Genomic DNA, 15,173 nt, shown 5'->3' with positions numbered 1-15,173 from the left:
CACCTTAGCCTTCCTCACATTTCCCCTTGTAGGGAGAGTGTGAGAGTAGTCATGAGCATTTCTGAGATCCAAGTACAGGAAAGCTGATTTGAAGATACATTCAGTTTGGCTTTAGTGAGATATATATGTCTCTTCTGTCTATAGTTAAGTTCTCCCTATCTGTCCTGGTGCAGGAAAACCAGGAATACTCCTACTTCTTGTGGGGTAGATTTACCCAGAGTCTTAACATAAAGGTGTTTCCATTATAAACATGTTCCATCCACAGAGATTGGAAGAATGTAGGTAGTGGAGGGAAAGGAGGCTAGTTCTCTTGAAAATTCTTCCTCATTGTTAGATATGCATAATTTTAAGTGGAAGATTCGCTTCTTTAAAATTTCCAATCAGAATGGAAGTTCTCTAGTTTGGGGATTATATTTAAAAATGTAAGGTATGAAAATATAAAGACATCATACATTTTTATGAGACTTGCAAGAAATAGACTTTATCAGAATTCCTGTGGTATTAAAGCCCAAGCATATACTAACAATATCAAACAATATGTCTGTTTATAAAATCTCAGGTTTTTTAAATTAAAAAATTGCATCAACCATACTATAGGGGTAAACAAACCTTTCTAATAGCTCTGTATCAAATATTATAAAGCACATCATGTGAACAAAGAATTTATAATTATAGTATGTAGAGAAATAAGTTTTATAGCTGTTACAGGTAATTAATAAAAATATTTGTTATATTTTGTAATTTCTTTCTTGTTCTAAATAAATATTCATTGTGTGCCTAATTTTGTATTTATAATTTTGTATTATTTTATTTTGAAAGGGCTCCTTTCAAGAATTCATTGACTATTGCTATCAGTGTTCCCAATCTTTTAAAACTTCGGTTCCTGCTATTGGTCTATTAACAGTCTGGTCTCCATGTGATGAGTAATGCCAGTTTTCCAAAGGGGAATATGTACTTATGTATAAATACTATGTATTATGTATCATTATATATCTTGGAAATTTTACCGAAGTACAAGGTATATATTGAAAAGTACATAGATCATAATGATATACCATGTAAATTTTCACAAGTTTCACAAACTGAACATATTCATTTAACCAGCTCCCAGTAGAAAATTAGCAGAATCTCAGATTATCCTGTGGTGCTCCCTTAAGTCTCTCCACTCCCAACCAAAGGATAGCCATGATCATGACTTCTAATGCCACAGATGAATTTTGTCTCTTTCTGAACTTTGTATAAATAAATCACACAATGCATACTCGTGTCTGGCTTCCTACTCTTAACATTGTGTTTGTGAGATTCATCTGTATTGTTGTGTGTGGTTGTAGTTTGTTTAGTCTTGTAGTTTTATAGATTTCTATTGTGTAACATATAATTTATTTATGAGTTCTAGTATTGATGAACATTCGAGTAGACTTCAGTTTGGAACTACTACATATGGTGCTGTTATGAATACTTTTGCCCAGTATGTGAACACATGTGCACATTTCAGTTGGTATATATACAGTACTGAATTACTAGCTTAAAAATATCATTAAATTTTAAAAACAAAATTAATTGCCACAAGCATATTATTGTATCTTTGAATTTTAAGCCAAATTAAAAATTCTATGAGTTGTTGAATATTATAATTATACTATTAAGTTTAAATTTTACTGTGACCATAGCTATAAGACGATGTCCATGGTACTTTGAATGGCAACACTAGCAAAATAACATTCCAAGGAAGAGGGACAGATTTTGGCGGACAACTAGCAATGTCTGTAGCATATTATCAACTCCAAGTTGATTACTATATCACCCATGAATTTAGTTGGGACTCATACGTAAATTGTTTAGTTCTTTAAAAATAGAAAGCCCATTTATCTGTAAATGGGGCCTGATTTAAAAAAATTTAAAATAAAAATAAAAACTTCCTGAGTGGTCCCACTGTACTTAACTCTTTTAAAACTATAAATTGGATTATTTCACTCTTTTTGTGTGAAACCTTAGAATGACTTCCCATTTCATCCAGCACAAAAACAAATGTCCTTCGGTATATTGCAAGGACCAAGACGATCTGGTCCTGTGGCAGCTCCCACCTTGGCTTCTGTGCCGTTGTCCCTCATTCATTTTGCTCCAGACACACTGATTTTCCAATCAGGTTTCCACATCAAGGCCTTTTCACTTGCTGTTTTCCTTTTAGGAATGTTCTTTTCCAAAATAGCCACATAACTCATTTACTCTGGTTGCCTGCTGAAAAGCTGCTTTAACAGAGAGGTGTTCCTGGACTGTCTTATTTAAAATAGTAACCCTCCACCAGTCTTTGCAACACAGTTGTCACCCTTACTCTGCTTTGTTCTCTCCCACAGCACGTACTGTTACCTAATGTATTACTAATGTAGTTATTTGTGTGTTGTTTGTCCTGTTTGCTAGAATCCAACAAAAGTTCATAGGATCTGGTGTACTCACTTCTGTATTTCCAGCATCCAGAACAGTTCAAATAAACTTCTACTTATCAAACACATCAAGCAGATGTTTTCAGACATCTATATAATAAGGTTTGACTGTGTTCCCACACAAATCTCATTTTGAATTGTAGCTCCCATAATTCCCATGTGTTGTGGGAGGGACCTGATGGGAGATAATTGAATCATGGGGGTGGTTTCCCCCATAATGTTGTTGTGTTAGTGAGTAAGTCTCACAAGATCTGATGATTTTATAAGGGGTTTCACTTTTTGGTTGACTCTCATTCTCTCTTGGTGCATCCATGTAAGACGTGCCTTTTGCCTTCCACCATGATTGTGAGGCCTCTTTAGCCATGTGGAAGCGTGAATCCATTAAACCTCTTTTTCTTCATAAATTAACCAGTCTCAGGTATGTCTTTATCAGCAACATGAAAAGGAACTAATACACTACACAATAATTTTTTTTTCCTGGCACGAAAAAACCTGAATTGTGAGCCAAAAGATGAAAACTGTTAAGGAGATATAGAGGGGAATAAAAGAAATGTGAGGATGATTATGTAAGAAATTTACCCTTACTACTTCAAAATAAACAAATTATCTTTTCATATCCCTTTGTCTGCTCTGTAAGTCAAATTAAAAGCATCAGAAAGGTGAGGACATTTAGTCTATTTTACACATTGGAAGCGCTCAATGTATATTTGGAGAATAAATAAATAGTATCTAATTTATTTCTAATGTTTCTGTAATTCAAGATTAAAACAATCTGTAGTTTAGAATCTCAAGATCTCTGCTTGCATATTTCTTATTCCTTTGTCTGCAACAGTCTTTGTTTCTTGATATTTCTGTTTCCCTGCCTTCATCTTAATTTAACCACCATAAAGTTTGTCTTTATTCCAAGTTCATTTTGCATCTTTTGGCATCTCTCTTGATTGTCTTTTTCTATTTCAGGTCATCTGTACTCACAAGTTACACTAATATGCTTCCTTGTGATAGTTTCCAAACCTATAAACACAGATGGATCCCTGTTTCTAAACCTCAATCCCACATATTAAACTGTTTGCAATGGATATTTACATGTGGGAGTCCTGTGATCACTTCAGCCTGACCCTTTAATATCTCCCTAAAATTTGTTGATCTGCTAAATTCCCTTTTATAGTCTTGAGTACTACCACAATCCTAGTAACCTAAGCTGTAAACCTTGGAAACTTCCTTACCTTGGCCTTTGTTAGCATTTGATTAAGGAATATTTTGCATGTAGCCCTATGTGTTTAGAATTAGAGATTTATAATTATAGTATATCTTTTTTTCTATTTCTTAAAATTTACAGTAAAGAAATGTCATCCTCTCAAAATGTCTGCAAAAATTTGGGAGCATATTTAACCATATCAGCTGAATCATGTATTGACCTATTCTTGTGGCATATTCCCTCAGTACCAAAGGCTACTGATAATTCCTTTGGAAAGTGAAGTCCGTTTCGGTCATTGGAAAACAATATTTTGACAAAGACTGAGGAATTTTTCTCACATATCAAACCCTGCCTAGGAATGTCAGTACTGAAAAACGCTTTATATTAGAGCTTTGTTAAAATCTGTAACCAGTTCATTAAACCACTCCTCAAATTCTTGGCCATAGCCCCGCAAAGCAATTGCTTCTTTTCCTTCTCTCACTTCTACCCTTTTTTACTGCATCTTCTGATCCCCTCACTCCCATACTTGTATTCCTTACATAATCCCTACTTGACTCTGGTGTATGAAATTGTGCTGCATTTGGTTTGTTATTAACTTGAGACATTTTATTGTTTCTGACTGATCTGGACAATTTAACACAAGAATTATCTGCTTTTTGAAGGTTCTGGTGAATTTACTCATAAAACTTGGAGCTTGCTCCCTTTTTATATATTCTGATGCTACATTATATAATTAAATATTTTGTAGTTGAGTATAATTTATTGCTAATTTTGTTCAGTGTTTCTTGTCTTCTTATGAATACATTGGAAGCTCTTAGTTTTCCTCTGAGTGTCCCTATCAGACACATAATCTACAGCCCCTTAGACCCTGCCTCCCAGATCTCTGCCTTTCAACACAGAGTCCATAATCAAATGTCTCAACAAGAAGGAAGTTCCACTGAGTGGAAAATAATTTTATTCTGAATGGGTCTCCTGTATACAGCATATAATTGAATTTTTTACTTTTTAAATGTTGTTTAATTTACTTTGAGAGTCATTTTTTATTTGGGATTTTCATTTATTCACATTTATTGTGGTCCCTAATACTATCCTTTTTATTCTACCATCTTACACTTCACATTTTACACAATTTCTTTTTTTCTCCCCATCCATTTTTTTGATCTTCTTTTTTATTCCTAACGTCTGCTGACTGAAACACATTTTATATGCTCCCTTTTCACTTTTAGTGGTTTGGAAGTTCTAACTGCTATTCAAATTATTTTCATTGTGTGTCTTAATTTCTTAACTGCTATTCAAATTATTTTCATTGTGTGTCTTAATTTCTTAAGATGTAAACACAAACTTTGTTTTTCAGTGAAATAGAGATATAATAAGTATCTATTTTCCCTCTTCTGAAAAAGAAACACCATTAATATGCCTTTATTTTGTCTCTTCTCCCATCTCTCACTTTTTTTTAAATTACTAGACTTTATGCTTAAGAGCAGTTTTAGGTTTACAAAATGTCTTGTTCCCATATATCAACTAAACCACCCCCCACAGTTTCCATGTATCATTTTGTAATTATACTTATTCATTATTTATTTTTTGAAATGCCCTTTTTCTAGGAATTCATTTTGTAATGAACTATACTGAAATTGATGTCCAAATTGTCAATAATTGCTTAGGATTAACAATAAAATCAATTGATTTTTTGAAATTCATATGCAGGAATATATACTATGTCTTCTTTTTGGATTAATTTTGAAATTGATTTTGAGTTCATTAAATACATCTTGACCAATTTTTTTCTTGAAAATGCACATGAAAAATCTGTGACTTTTCAAGTCCAACAAAATCCTTATGTTACTCAAATATCTGCAGAAAATTTGGCTAGGTGTAGTGTCCTAGTTATAAATCTTTTTTTCCTTCAGGACATTATTGCATTTCTTCTAGCAATTATTGTGAAGGATGAAAAGTACTGATTCTTAGTGTGGAAACTTTAAAAATGTACTGCTTATTCTTGAAATTCAAAGGTTTCGCCAGGATATTAGTTATTTCTACCTCTATGTTTTATTCTTTCCTCATTCTTTCCATTCTTTTAGATGCCTATTAAATTTCCTGGCACTATTCTCCATGACTCTTATTTATTTTTAATATTTTCTATTTCTTTGGCTTCCATAGATTCTGGACTTCATCATCTACATTATTAATATGACCTTCAGCTTTATCAGTTTTGGTTTTTTATTTTTTATTTTTTTGGTTGTTTGTTTTTGCCTTTGATATAGGGTTTTCTTTTTTTAATTATACTTTAAGTTCTGGGATACATGTGAAGAACGTACAGGACTGTTACATAGGTATACATGTGCCATGGTGGTTTCCTGCACCCATCAACCCGTCATCTACATTAGATATTTCTCCTAATGCTATCCCTTCCCTTGTCTTCCACTCCCCTGACAGGCCCCAGTGTGTGATGTTTCCCTCCCTGTGCCCATGTGTTCTCATTGTTCAACTCCCACTTATGAGTGTGAACATGCGGTATTTGGTTTGCTGTTCCTGTGTTAGTTTGCTGAGAATGATGGTTTCCAGTTTCATCCATGCCCCTGCAAAGGACAGGAACTCATTCTTTCTTATGGCTGCATAGCATTCCATGGTGTATATGTGTAACATTTTCTTTATCCAGTCTAAGATTGATGGGCATTTGGATTGGTTCCAAGTCTTTGCTATTGTGTATAGTGCTATAATAAACACATGTGTGCATGTGCCTTTATAGCAGAATAATTTATAATCCTTTGGCTATATACCAAGTAATGGGATTGCCAGGTCAAATGGCATTTCAGGTCTGGATACTTAAGGAATCACTACACTGTCTTCCACAATGATTGAACTAATTTACGCTCCCACCAACAGTGTAAAAGCATTCCTATTTCTCCACATCTTCTCTAGCATCTGTTGTTTTCCGACTTTTTACTGATCGCCATTCTAAGTGGCATGAGATGGTATCTCATTGCGGTTTTGATTTGCATTTCTCAAATGACCAGTGATAATGAGCTTTTTTAAATATGTTTGTTGGCTGCATAAATGTCTTCTTTTGAAAAGTATCTGTTAATATACTTTGCCCACTTTCTGATTTTTTTTTTTTTTTTTTTTTTTTTTTGGTAAATTTGTTTAAGTTCCTTGTAGATTCTGAATATTAACCTTTTGTCAGATGGACAGATTACAAAAATTTTCTCCCATTCTGCAGGTTGCCTGTTCACTCTGATGATAGTTTCTTTTGCTGTGAAGAAGCTCTTTAGTTTAATTAGATCCCATTTGTTGATTCTGACTTTTGTTGCCATTGCTTTTGGTGTTTTAGTCATGAAGTCTTTGCCTATACCTATGTCCTGAATGGTATTGCCTAGGTTTTCTTCTAGGGTTATTATGGTTTTAGGTCTTACATTTAAGTCTTTAGTCCATCTTGAGTTAATTTTTGTATAAGGTATAAGGAAGGGGTCCACTTTCAGTTTTCTGCATATGGCTAGCCAGTTTTCCCAACACCATTTATTAAATAGGGAATATTTCCCCATTAATTGTTTTGTCAGGTTTGTCAAAGAACAGATGGTTGTAGATGTGTGGTGTCATTCCTGAGGCCTCTGTTCTGTTTTATTGGTCTATACCTATATTTTTTGGTACCAATACCATGCTGTTTTGGTTACTATAGCCTTGTAGTATAGTTTGAAGTCAGGCAGCGTAATGTCTCCAGATTTCTTGTTTTTGCTCAGGATTGTCTTGGCTATACAGGCTCTTTTTTCGTTCCAAGTGAAATTTAAAGTAGTTTTTCTGAATTCCATGAAGAAAGTCAATGGTAGCTTGATGGGAATAGCACTGAATCTGTAAATCACTTTGTTCAGTATGGCCATTTTCATGACATTGATTCTTCCTATCCACAAGCATGGAATGGTTTTCCACTTGTTTGTGTCCTCTCTTATTTCCTTGAGCAGTGGTTTGTAGTTCTCCTTGAAGGGGTACTTCACATCCGTTGTAAGTTGTATTCCCAGGTGTTTTATTCTCACTGTAGCAATTGTGAACAGGAGTTCGCTCATGATTTGGCTCTCTTTTTGTCTATTATTGGTGTATAGGAATACTTGTGATTTTTGCACATTGATTTGGTATCCTGATACTTTGCTGAAGTTACTTATCAGCTTAAGGAGTTTTTGGGTTGAGACGATGGGGTTTTCTAAATATACAATCATGTCATCTGCAAACAGAGAAAATTTGACTTCTTCTCTTCCTTTTTGAACACGCTTTATTTTTTTTTTTTCTCCCCTGATTGCCCTGGCCAGAGCTTCCAATACTATGTGGAATAGCAGTAGTGAGAGAGGACATCCTTATCTGGTGCCAATTTACAAAGGGAATGTTTCCAGCTTTTGCCCTATCAGTATGATATTGGCTGTGGGTTTATCATAAATAACTCTGATTATTTTGAGATATGTTACATCAATACTTAGCTTACTGAGTGTTTTTTGCATGAAGGGGTGTTGAATTCTATCAAAGGCCTTTTCTGCATCTATTGAGATAATTGCGGCTTTTGTCATTGGTTCTGTTTATGTGATGGATTATGATTATTGATGTGTATGTTGAGCCAGCCTTGCATCCCATGGATGAAGCCGACTTGATCATCATGCATAAGCTTTTTGATATGCTGCTGGATTTGGTTTGCCAGTATTTTATTGAGAGCTCAAGTGCTGTGCTGGGAGATCCGCTGCTCTCTTCAGAGCCGGTAGGCAGGAACGTTTAAGCCTGCTGAAGCTGCTCCCACAGTCGCCCCTTTCCCTAGGTGCTCTGTCCCAGGGAGATGGGAGTTTCATCTATAAGCCTCTGACTGGGGCTGCTAACTTTCTTCTAGAGATGCCCTGCCCAGAGAGGAGAAATCTAGAGAGGGAGTCTGGCCACAGTGGCTTTGCAGTACTAGATTGGGCTCCACCAAGTTTGAACTTCCTGGTGGCTTTGTCTACACTTTGAGAGGAAAACCGCCTACTCAAGCTTCAGTGAGGTGGATGCCCCTACTCCCACCAAGCTCATGTGTCCAAGGTTGACTTCAGACTGCTGTGCTGTCAGTGAGAATTTCAAGTCAGTGGATCTTAGCTTCCTGGGGTCCATGGGGGTGGGATCCACTGAGCAAGACCACTTGGCTCCCTCGTTTCAGCCCCATTTCCAGGGGAGTGAATAGTTCTGTTTCACTGGCATTTCAGGCACCACTGGGATATGAAATAAACCTCCTGCAGTTAGTTTGGTGTCTGCCCAAATGGCCATCAGTTTTGTGCTTGAAACCCAGGGCCCTGGTAGTATAGGCACCTGAGGGAATCTCTTGGTGTGTGGGTTGCAAAGATAATGGAAAAAGCGCAGTGTCTGGGCCAGATAGCCACAGTTCCTCACAGCATGATCCCTCACGGTTTCCCTTGGCTAGGGGAGGGAGTTCCCCAACCTCTTGTGCTTCCCAGGTGAGGCAATGCCCCACCCTGCTTCTGCTCGCTCTCTGTGGGCTGCATCCACTGTCTAACCAGTCCTAGTGAGATGAACCAGGTACCTCAGTTGGAAATGCAGAAATCAGCTGCCTTCTGCATTGGTTTTCGCTGGGAGCTGCAGACCAAAGCTGTTTCTATTCTACCATCTTGTCTGATAATTCTTTATCAGTTGTTTTTTCACCTATATGTATATGTATGTGTTGTGTACTTATTTATTTATTTATTTATTTATTTTGGCAATCATATTTTATTTTCTAAGAACTCTCTTTTAAATTCTCTTATGGCATCATTTTTTCCTGGCAGCTTGTACTTGACTCATGGCTTTTATAGCCTCTTCAGTCTGTCTAAGAATGAATTAAAATGTTTAAATTTTCTATAGCTGAGCTGTTCTATTGGATTTTCTTTAATGCTGTTGCCTTTTCCCAAGTTCTTTTGTTCTTACAGATTTACAAATGAAGGACTGGATTGGTTAGCTACCTACATGGGTTTTCTTAGAAAAGGTGTGTGTCTGATTCTTTACTACCCCTTCCCCCAAAATAATGAGAAATCTGGTTAGACTCTGAAGTTGAAAGGGCAATATTATGCTGGCTGATGGGCTCATGCACAGACAGCTGGAAAGGAAGGCAGAACTTCTCTCAAATGCCGAGATATGAAAGGAAATAGAACATTACAGTGTATTTCGCCGCAGTGTTGAGCCATTTGTTCTCTCCCACCCTTATTCCATATCTGTGTGGGTTTAAAGTCACCCAGGATCTGCATCATTTTGTTTTTAGCACCAAGGTCATGTTGAGATTTTACCAACTGTCTCGGCCCGGCAGATTTTCTGCTTTGTTTTGAAAGCTATCATTAGGTTTATATCTCAGAGGCAAACATTTCAGCCAGCTGCCCTACATAGAACTGATCTAGTTGTTTCACAATCCTTTAAACGAATTATTACACTCCTCGTCTTATGGAGAGTTTCTATGCTTAGGCTTCTTTAGTCTGACATGAATTCTGTAACTCTCCCTGCGCTTATTTCAGGTTTCTCAGCTTTGATTTTCTCTTTGTCAGTCAGAGCCCTGAACTTTCTCTAGTCTGCCGCTTCAGCTTTTACTTTTACAGCACTGTGGTAGATTTTGAAAAATATATCTCTTCGGTTGTTTCAAGAAATGTTGGTGCTGCCAGAAGACTATTTCAGTTTCTTGTGTTCACCACACAAAATAATTTGGAAGCGAGACCACAGTGAAAGTAGAGACGCTCTTTTGCAGAGTGAAAGCAAGCACACACTCAAGAGAGGAGTGCATGCATGCTCAAAAGAATGAGCCGCGTGCCATGTGGTCAGGGCTCCTGTATTATATGGATAAGCATAGTGAGGGCACAGAATATTCTATAATTGTCGGGGGGGAGTTCCAGGAAATGGGTGGGCAACACCTGGAATGGGGGTACCACCCTTTTCTTAACTAAATATGGTTAATTAGAAACTGTCATGGCATCAGGTACATGATAGGAGTGGGAGGCTTCCCCAACAGAAATGTTATGGTAATGGGGCATGGTGAAGCCAAGGATCAACAGTGAGTCATTTTTGGCCATTTTGGATTTAACCAGTTGCCATCCAGTTTATTTTTTGTTACATTCTTATCTGTGCCTAAAGCAGGATGTCTGCAATCTCTTCATTGTTATAGCCTGTTGTAACAGTTCCTTTCTACTGGGGAGATGGGTCCTTATGCTAACCTGTGTAGGCCCACTTGTATTGCTTTTAGCCTCCTGCAAATATCATGCCAATTTGCTAACTGCCTGCCTCAATGAAATGCCAAGAGAGTAAATGCATATAGTTGCCCACTATCTGGAATCAAATGTACATTTTATGTCCCCAGATGTAACTCATAATCTCACACTCCACCAAATGCCCACATATACAGAAGCAGTTCACTTTTCTAAGCTTTTTATTTGTAACGCTTTTGGCTTTCGTTTTACACTGTCATGGTCACAAACTTAGTCAAAGCCTGCACGCATAAGGATTTTAGTAGTTCCCTGTTTTACTTATGCTTAGTCATTTCCTCCCCCAGAGGTCTCAGCATATCATCCAGGGATGCAGCATGACTTTTGTGGGCCACAAACACTTTTCCCCATCCAGGAAAAAAATTAAAAATTAGATTTTATGATTATATTGGTATAAAGATAAACATAATCTAGTCTGTATTCATTATTAAATATTAATTATTATGATTATATTCATTTGTCCTTCTCACTTAAAATATTATAAAACATTTGAAATGTACTAAATGTACTTTGGGCTCTAGACACTGTGCCTACTGTGCTTAATGGATAACTTAGCCCTGATAATATCCCTAGTTTAATCTTCACAAAAATTTCCTTTCCTTTATGTCAGCATGTGTGCCTGCACATGCGTGTGTGTGTATAAATACCATTGGCTCTCTAGTACATGATAAAATTAGATTTTGAAAATATCCTTCCCAGTCAACATTCAAACTCATCATAATTTATGCTCAATTATTTTTCTAGGCAGACCTCTCATAGCTTTTTATCTTAAGTTCTCTACCCTAGTTAACTTTCTGACCTCCCGAACAGGATTAGAACATTATGACTTCCATTCACATGCCCCTGGTGTTCCTTGCGTGTAAAGCCCAACCCCAGTCCCCAGCTTCTGCCTTACTTACCAACCTTATTGACTCTGGAGTTAGTATCTATGCTCACACTTACTAGCTTATACAGGTTATATAACCTTAATTTGCCTCCTTTTTCTCAACTATAGTATGGGGGATATAATAGCTCCTATTGAAATGGTATGGAAGGATTAATGCAATGATTAAAAACAAAAAGTAATACTTAATGAGCATTTACCATGTGCCATGTATTCATCTAAGTGTTCTGCATACTATTTGTGTAAACAGCTTAACATAGTGCCTGACATGAAGAAAGTATTCAGTTTAAAAATTATGTTATTTTCCTACAATATTACTCTATATGGCAAATGCTCCTAAAAAACAAAACTTCCTCTATAACTTCAGCCACAGGAGTAGCTTTCTTGTCTGACTTCTGTAGCATGTATCATGTAGACTCTTCATTTGGTAGTTGTCACATACTACTTAAAAACAAGAATATTGCTTATAAATCATCTTTGCATACCTTGTACAATTTGCCACAGAGCCTTGCAAATTGCAGGAGTCCACTATATATTTGCTGATTGATTGCTTAATTGATTATATGATTTCTTCATGTCCGGCAGCCAAAAGTCCACTCAGCTGACATATATCGGGAGAAGTGGTGAAGTCAGCAGCAAGGTCAGCAGTGAGGTCAGCAGCAAGGTCAGCAGCGAGGTCAACAGCAGCCCATCCTAAATGAAAAACCACCTTGCAATTTTCCATTCATTGAGTTCTACTATTAGCAACTCTTCCACCTCTATACTAGTGTGGAATCAAATCTGGAATTGTGCATTGTCTCTTATGTGGTTACTAAAAAACTGTTTTTCTACCATCTTTGTAGTGCTAAGCAAGCCCACCTGAGAGGAGAGGGCAAGTGGCGGATCTAGTAATACAATACCCCTTTAAAGAGTATAATTTAGCACCAAAATAATTCCCTTAATCAGACGATATAGAAGTTGAAATACCATTATTAGTCATCTGTATCACCAAAGATTATTTTGAGTTATTGCCTTTGGGGTAGTTATAAAGTCTCAGGGACGTCCAACACAGACAAATTTTTCTGAAAGCACTAATGGTTTGCTTTCTCCTGGATGTGTGGAGCGGAGCACTGAGAACTGGGGCAGGCAGGGAGGTCAGAGGACTTCATAAGAGAAAAGTAAGTTCAGCACAAGGTAGGCCTTCCATACTTCACCATCTGGTTTTGCTCACTGATCATATGCATCTTTGGAATACGATGCAATCAATCTAGCAGTTCTAAAACACAGGCCATAGGCCAGAAGTTCCAGACCAAAGTTAGTAACTATGATCCCAAACTTCTTAGTTTCTATGAAAACAATAAATATGGCTTTGGCTGCTATAGATTGAAAACATTAGGAATACTGAGACAACTTCCTCTGAATTCTTTTCACCTCTAGCTATAAAATTTTGAACAACATTTTATCATATTTTCACTATATGTATGTAAAAACGAATTATTATTGACTGTTCTTTGCAAAATTTCTAAAGCAATGGACTGTATATTTGGTAATACTTCTTGCCTCTATTATCTTGATAGTCATGAATCTTGTTTCTACTCTCTTGTGTTCAAATTCCCTCCAAAGACTGTCTAACCACCAGGTTTGTGTGTGGATACCGTGCAGGCAGACAAGCTCAGAAACAGTCACCACTGAGAGGTGTTATGTGAAGGAGATATGTTATTGCAGTGACGGGAAATAAAGTATGAGAGTAACACAGGTTTGGGTAGAATGTTGGCCCCATGCTTTGTGCCCTTGCACAAATCTTACAACTACTTAGAAGTTCAATCATTCTATCCATCAATAGGAAAGTGACATATAACTTAGAGTGGCCTGTGAGGATTAAATGGAATTATGATTGTGGAGCCCCTGGAGCAATGTCTGGGATGGTCTCTTCATATATACTGGTGGTAATGTCAGTAGCAGCATCCTTTAAGATTCTGCGAGACCCTATGGGGAATGTCAAAGTGTGAATAAGTCCCACTGCTCAAAGGGCTCCTAGACTAGCAGAGGAGATAATCACCATAAAGGAAAGATGCAAGAAGATGTTTCCATCTCTAATAATCAGAAATTGTTCCACGAAGTCATTCACAGTAGAGCGGAAACTCAACTGATAACCTGTTGTCTTATGGACTTCAGTTTTTCTAGACTGAATCAAGAGGCAGCTGCAACCTCCAATGATATCCAGGGCCACCTCAATAGTTATGGTACTTCAGGGAACTTCCAGATGTTTCCATATCTCTGCCTGTGTTTGGTAACAAACAGCTCCAGTGTCACAGGCAGCAGCTCACTGTGACATCAAGGCACCAAATACTTCCCAATACATCATAAATAATCTGTTGCTAGTAACAGCAAAAGTAAATGATTAACTTTCCTGCCGCCACTAGGGTGCAGACAGTCCTTGACTATATTACTAGGTTTCTTCCTGCCACCCTTCTTACTACTATTATAGCCCTCAGCATGTAGGCAGAGTGTCATTGGCCACACGCAGTGACTGCCGTGTACAGGATAGCTACAATAACAGCAGTTACTATGTAGAATTGAATTTCCAGACAGAAGTTTTAAAAAGCTCCAATCAAGCAGGGCACAATGGCTCATGCCTGTAATCCTAGCACTTTGAGAGGCCAAGGCAGGTGGATCACGAGGTCAGGAGATCAAGACTAGCCTCGCCAACACAGCGAAACCCCGTCTCTACAACAAAATACAAAAAAAAAAGAAAAAAAATAGCAGGGCGTGGTGGCAGGTGCCTGTAGTCCTAGCTACTCAGTAAGTTGAGGTAGCAGAATCACTTGAACCCAGGAAGCAAAGGTTGCAGTGAGCCGAGATAGCACCACTGCACTGCAGGCTGGGCGACAGAGCGAGACTCCGTCTCAAAAAAAAAAATAAATAAATAAAAATAAAATGCTCCAATCAAAAATATTAGTTTGAAAGTCAGAAAGCAGGTCCTGGTGGCCCAGAAAAGCATGGTTAGAATTTCTATCTTGCTTTGTAGAGTTTGGCCTGGGAAGAGTGGGTGTTTCTGACAGAGCGATAGAGAAGCAGTGGTGGAGTTAAGAGTCTAGGAAGCTGGACTGGAAGTCTGTGTCACTGAATCCTGGAACATCCCAGCCTGTAAATACTGCAAAAATGTTTCTGAAACCTAGAAAGGAAGTGTGGAGATACTGACTGAACTGGTGGCATCTCATGAAGACAAAAGGCAAAATCAACGGTTATGTGGCTGCAGCAGGGCAAAGAATATTATATACGGATAAGAATAAAAATGTCACTCATTTAGGGCTTGACAAGCAAAGAGCATTGTACTAAGTGCTTTCACATGTTATTTTTTTAAGTGAAGACATCAAATGCAGTAGTGAAAATGGGGGAAAGAGTAGGACAAGGAGTTTTATCTGTAATTGACTGAA

The sequence above is a fragment of the Macaca fascicularis genome, chromosome 11 (genome assembly GCF_037993035.2).
Source record: "Macaca fascicularis isolate 582-1 chromosome 11, T2T-MFA8v1.1".
NCBI lineage: Eukaryota > Metazoa > Chordata > Mammalia > Primates > Cercopithecidae > Macaca > Macaca fascicularis.
This window is presented reverse-complemented; position numbering follows the sequence as displayed.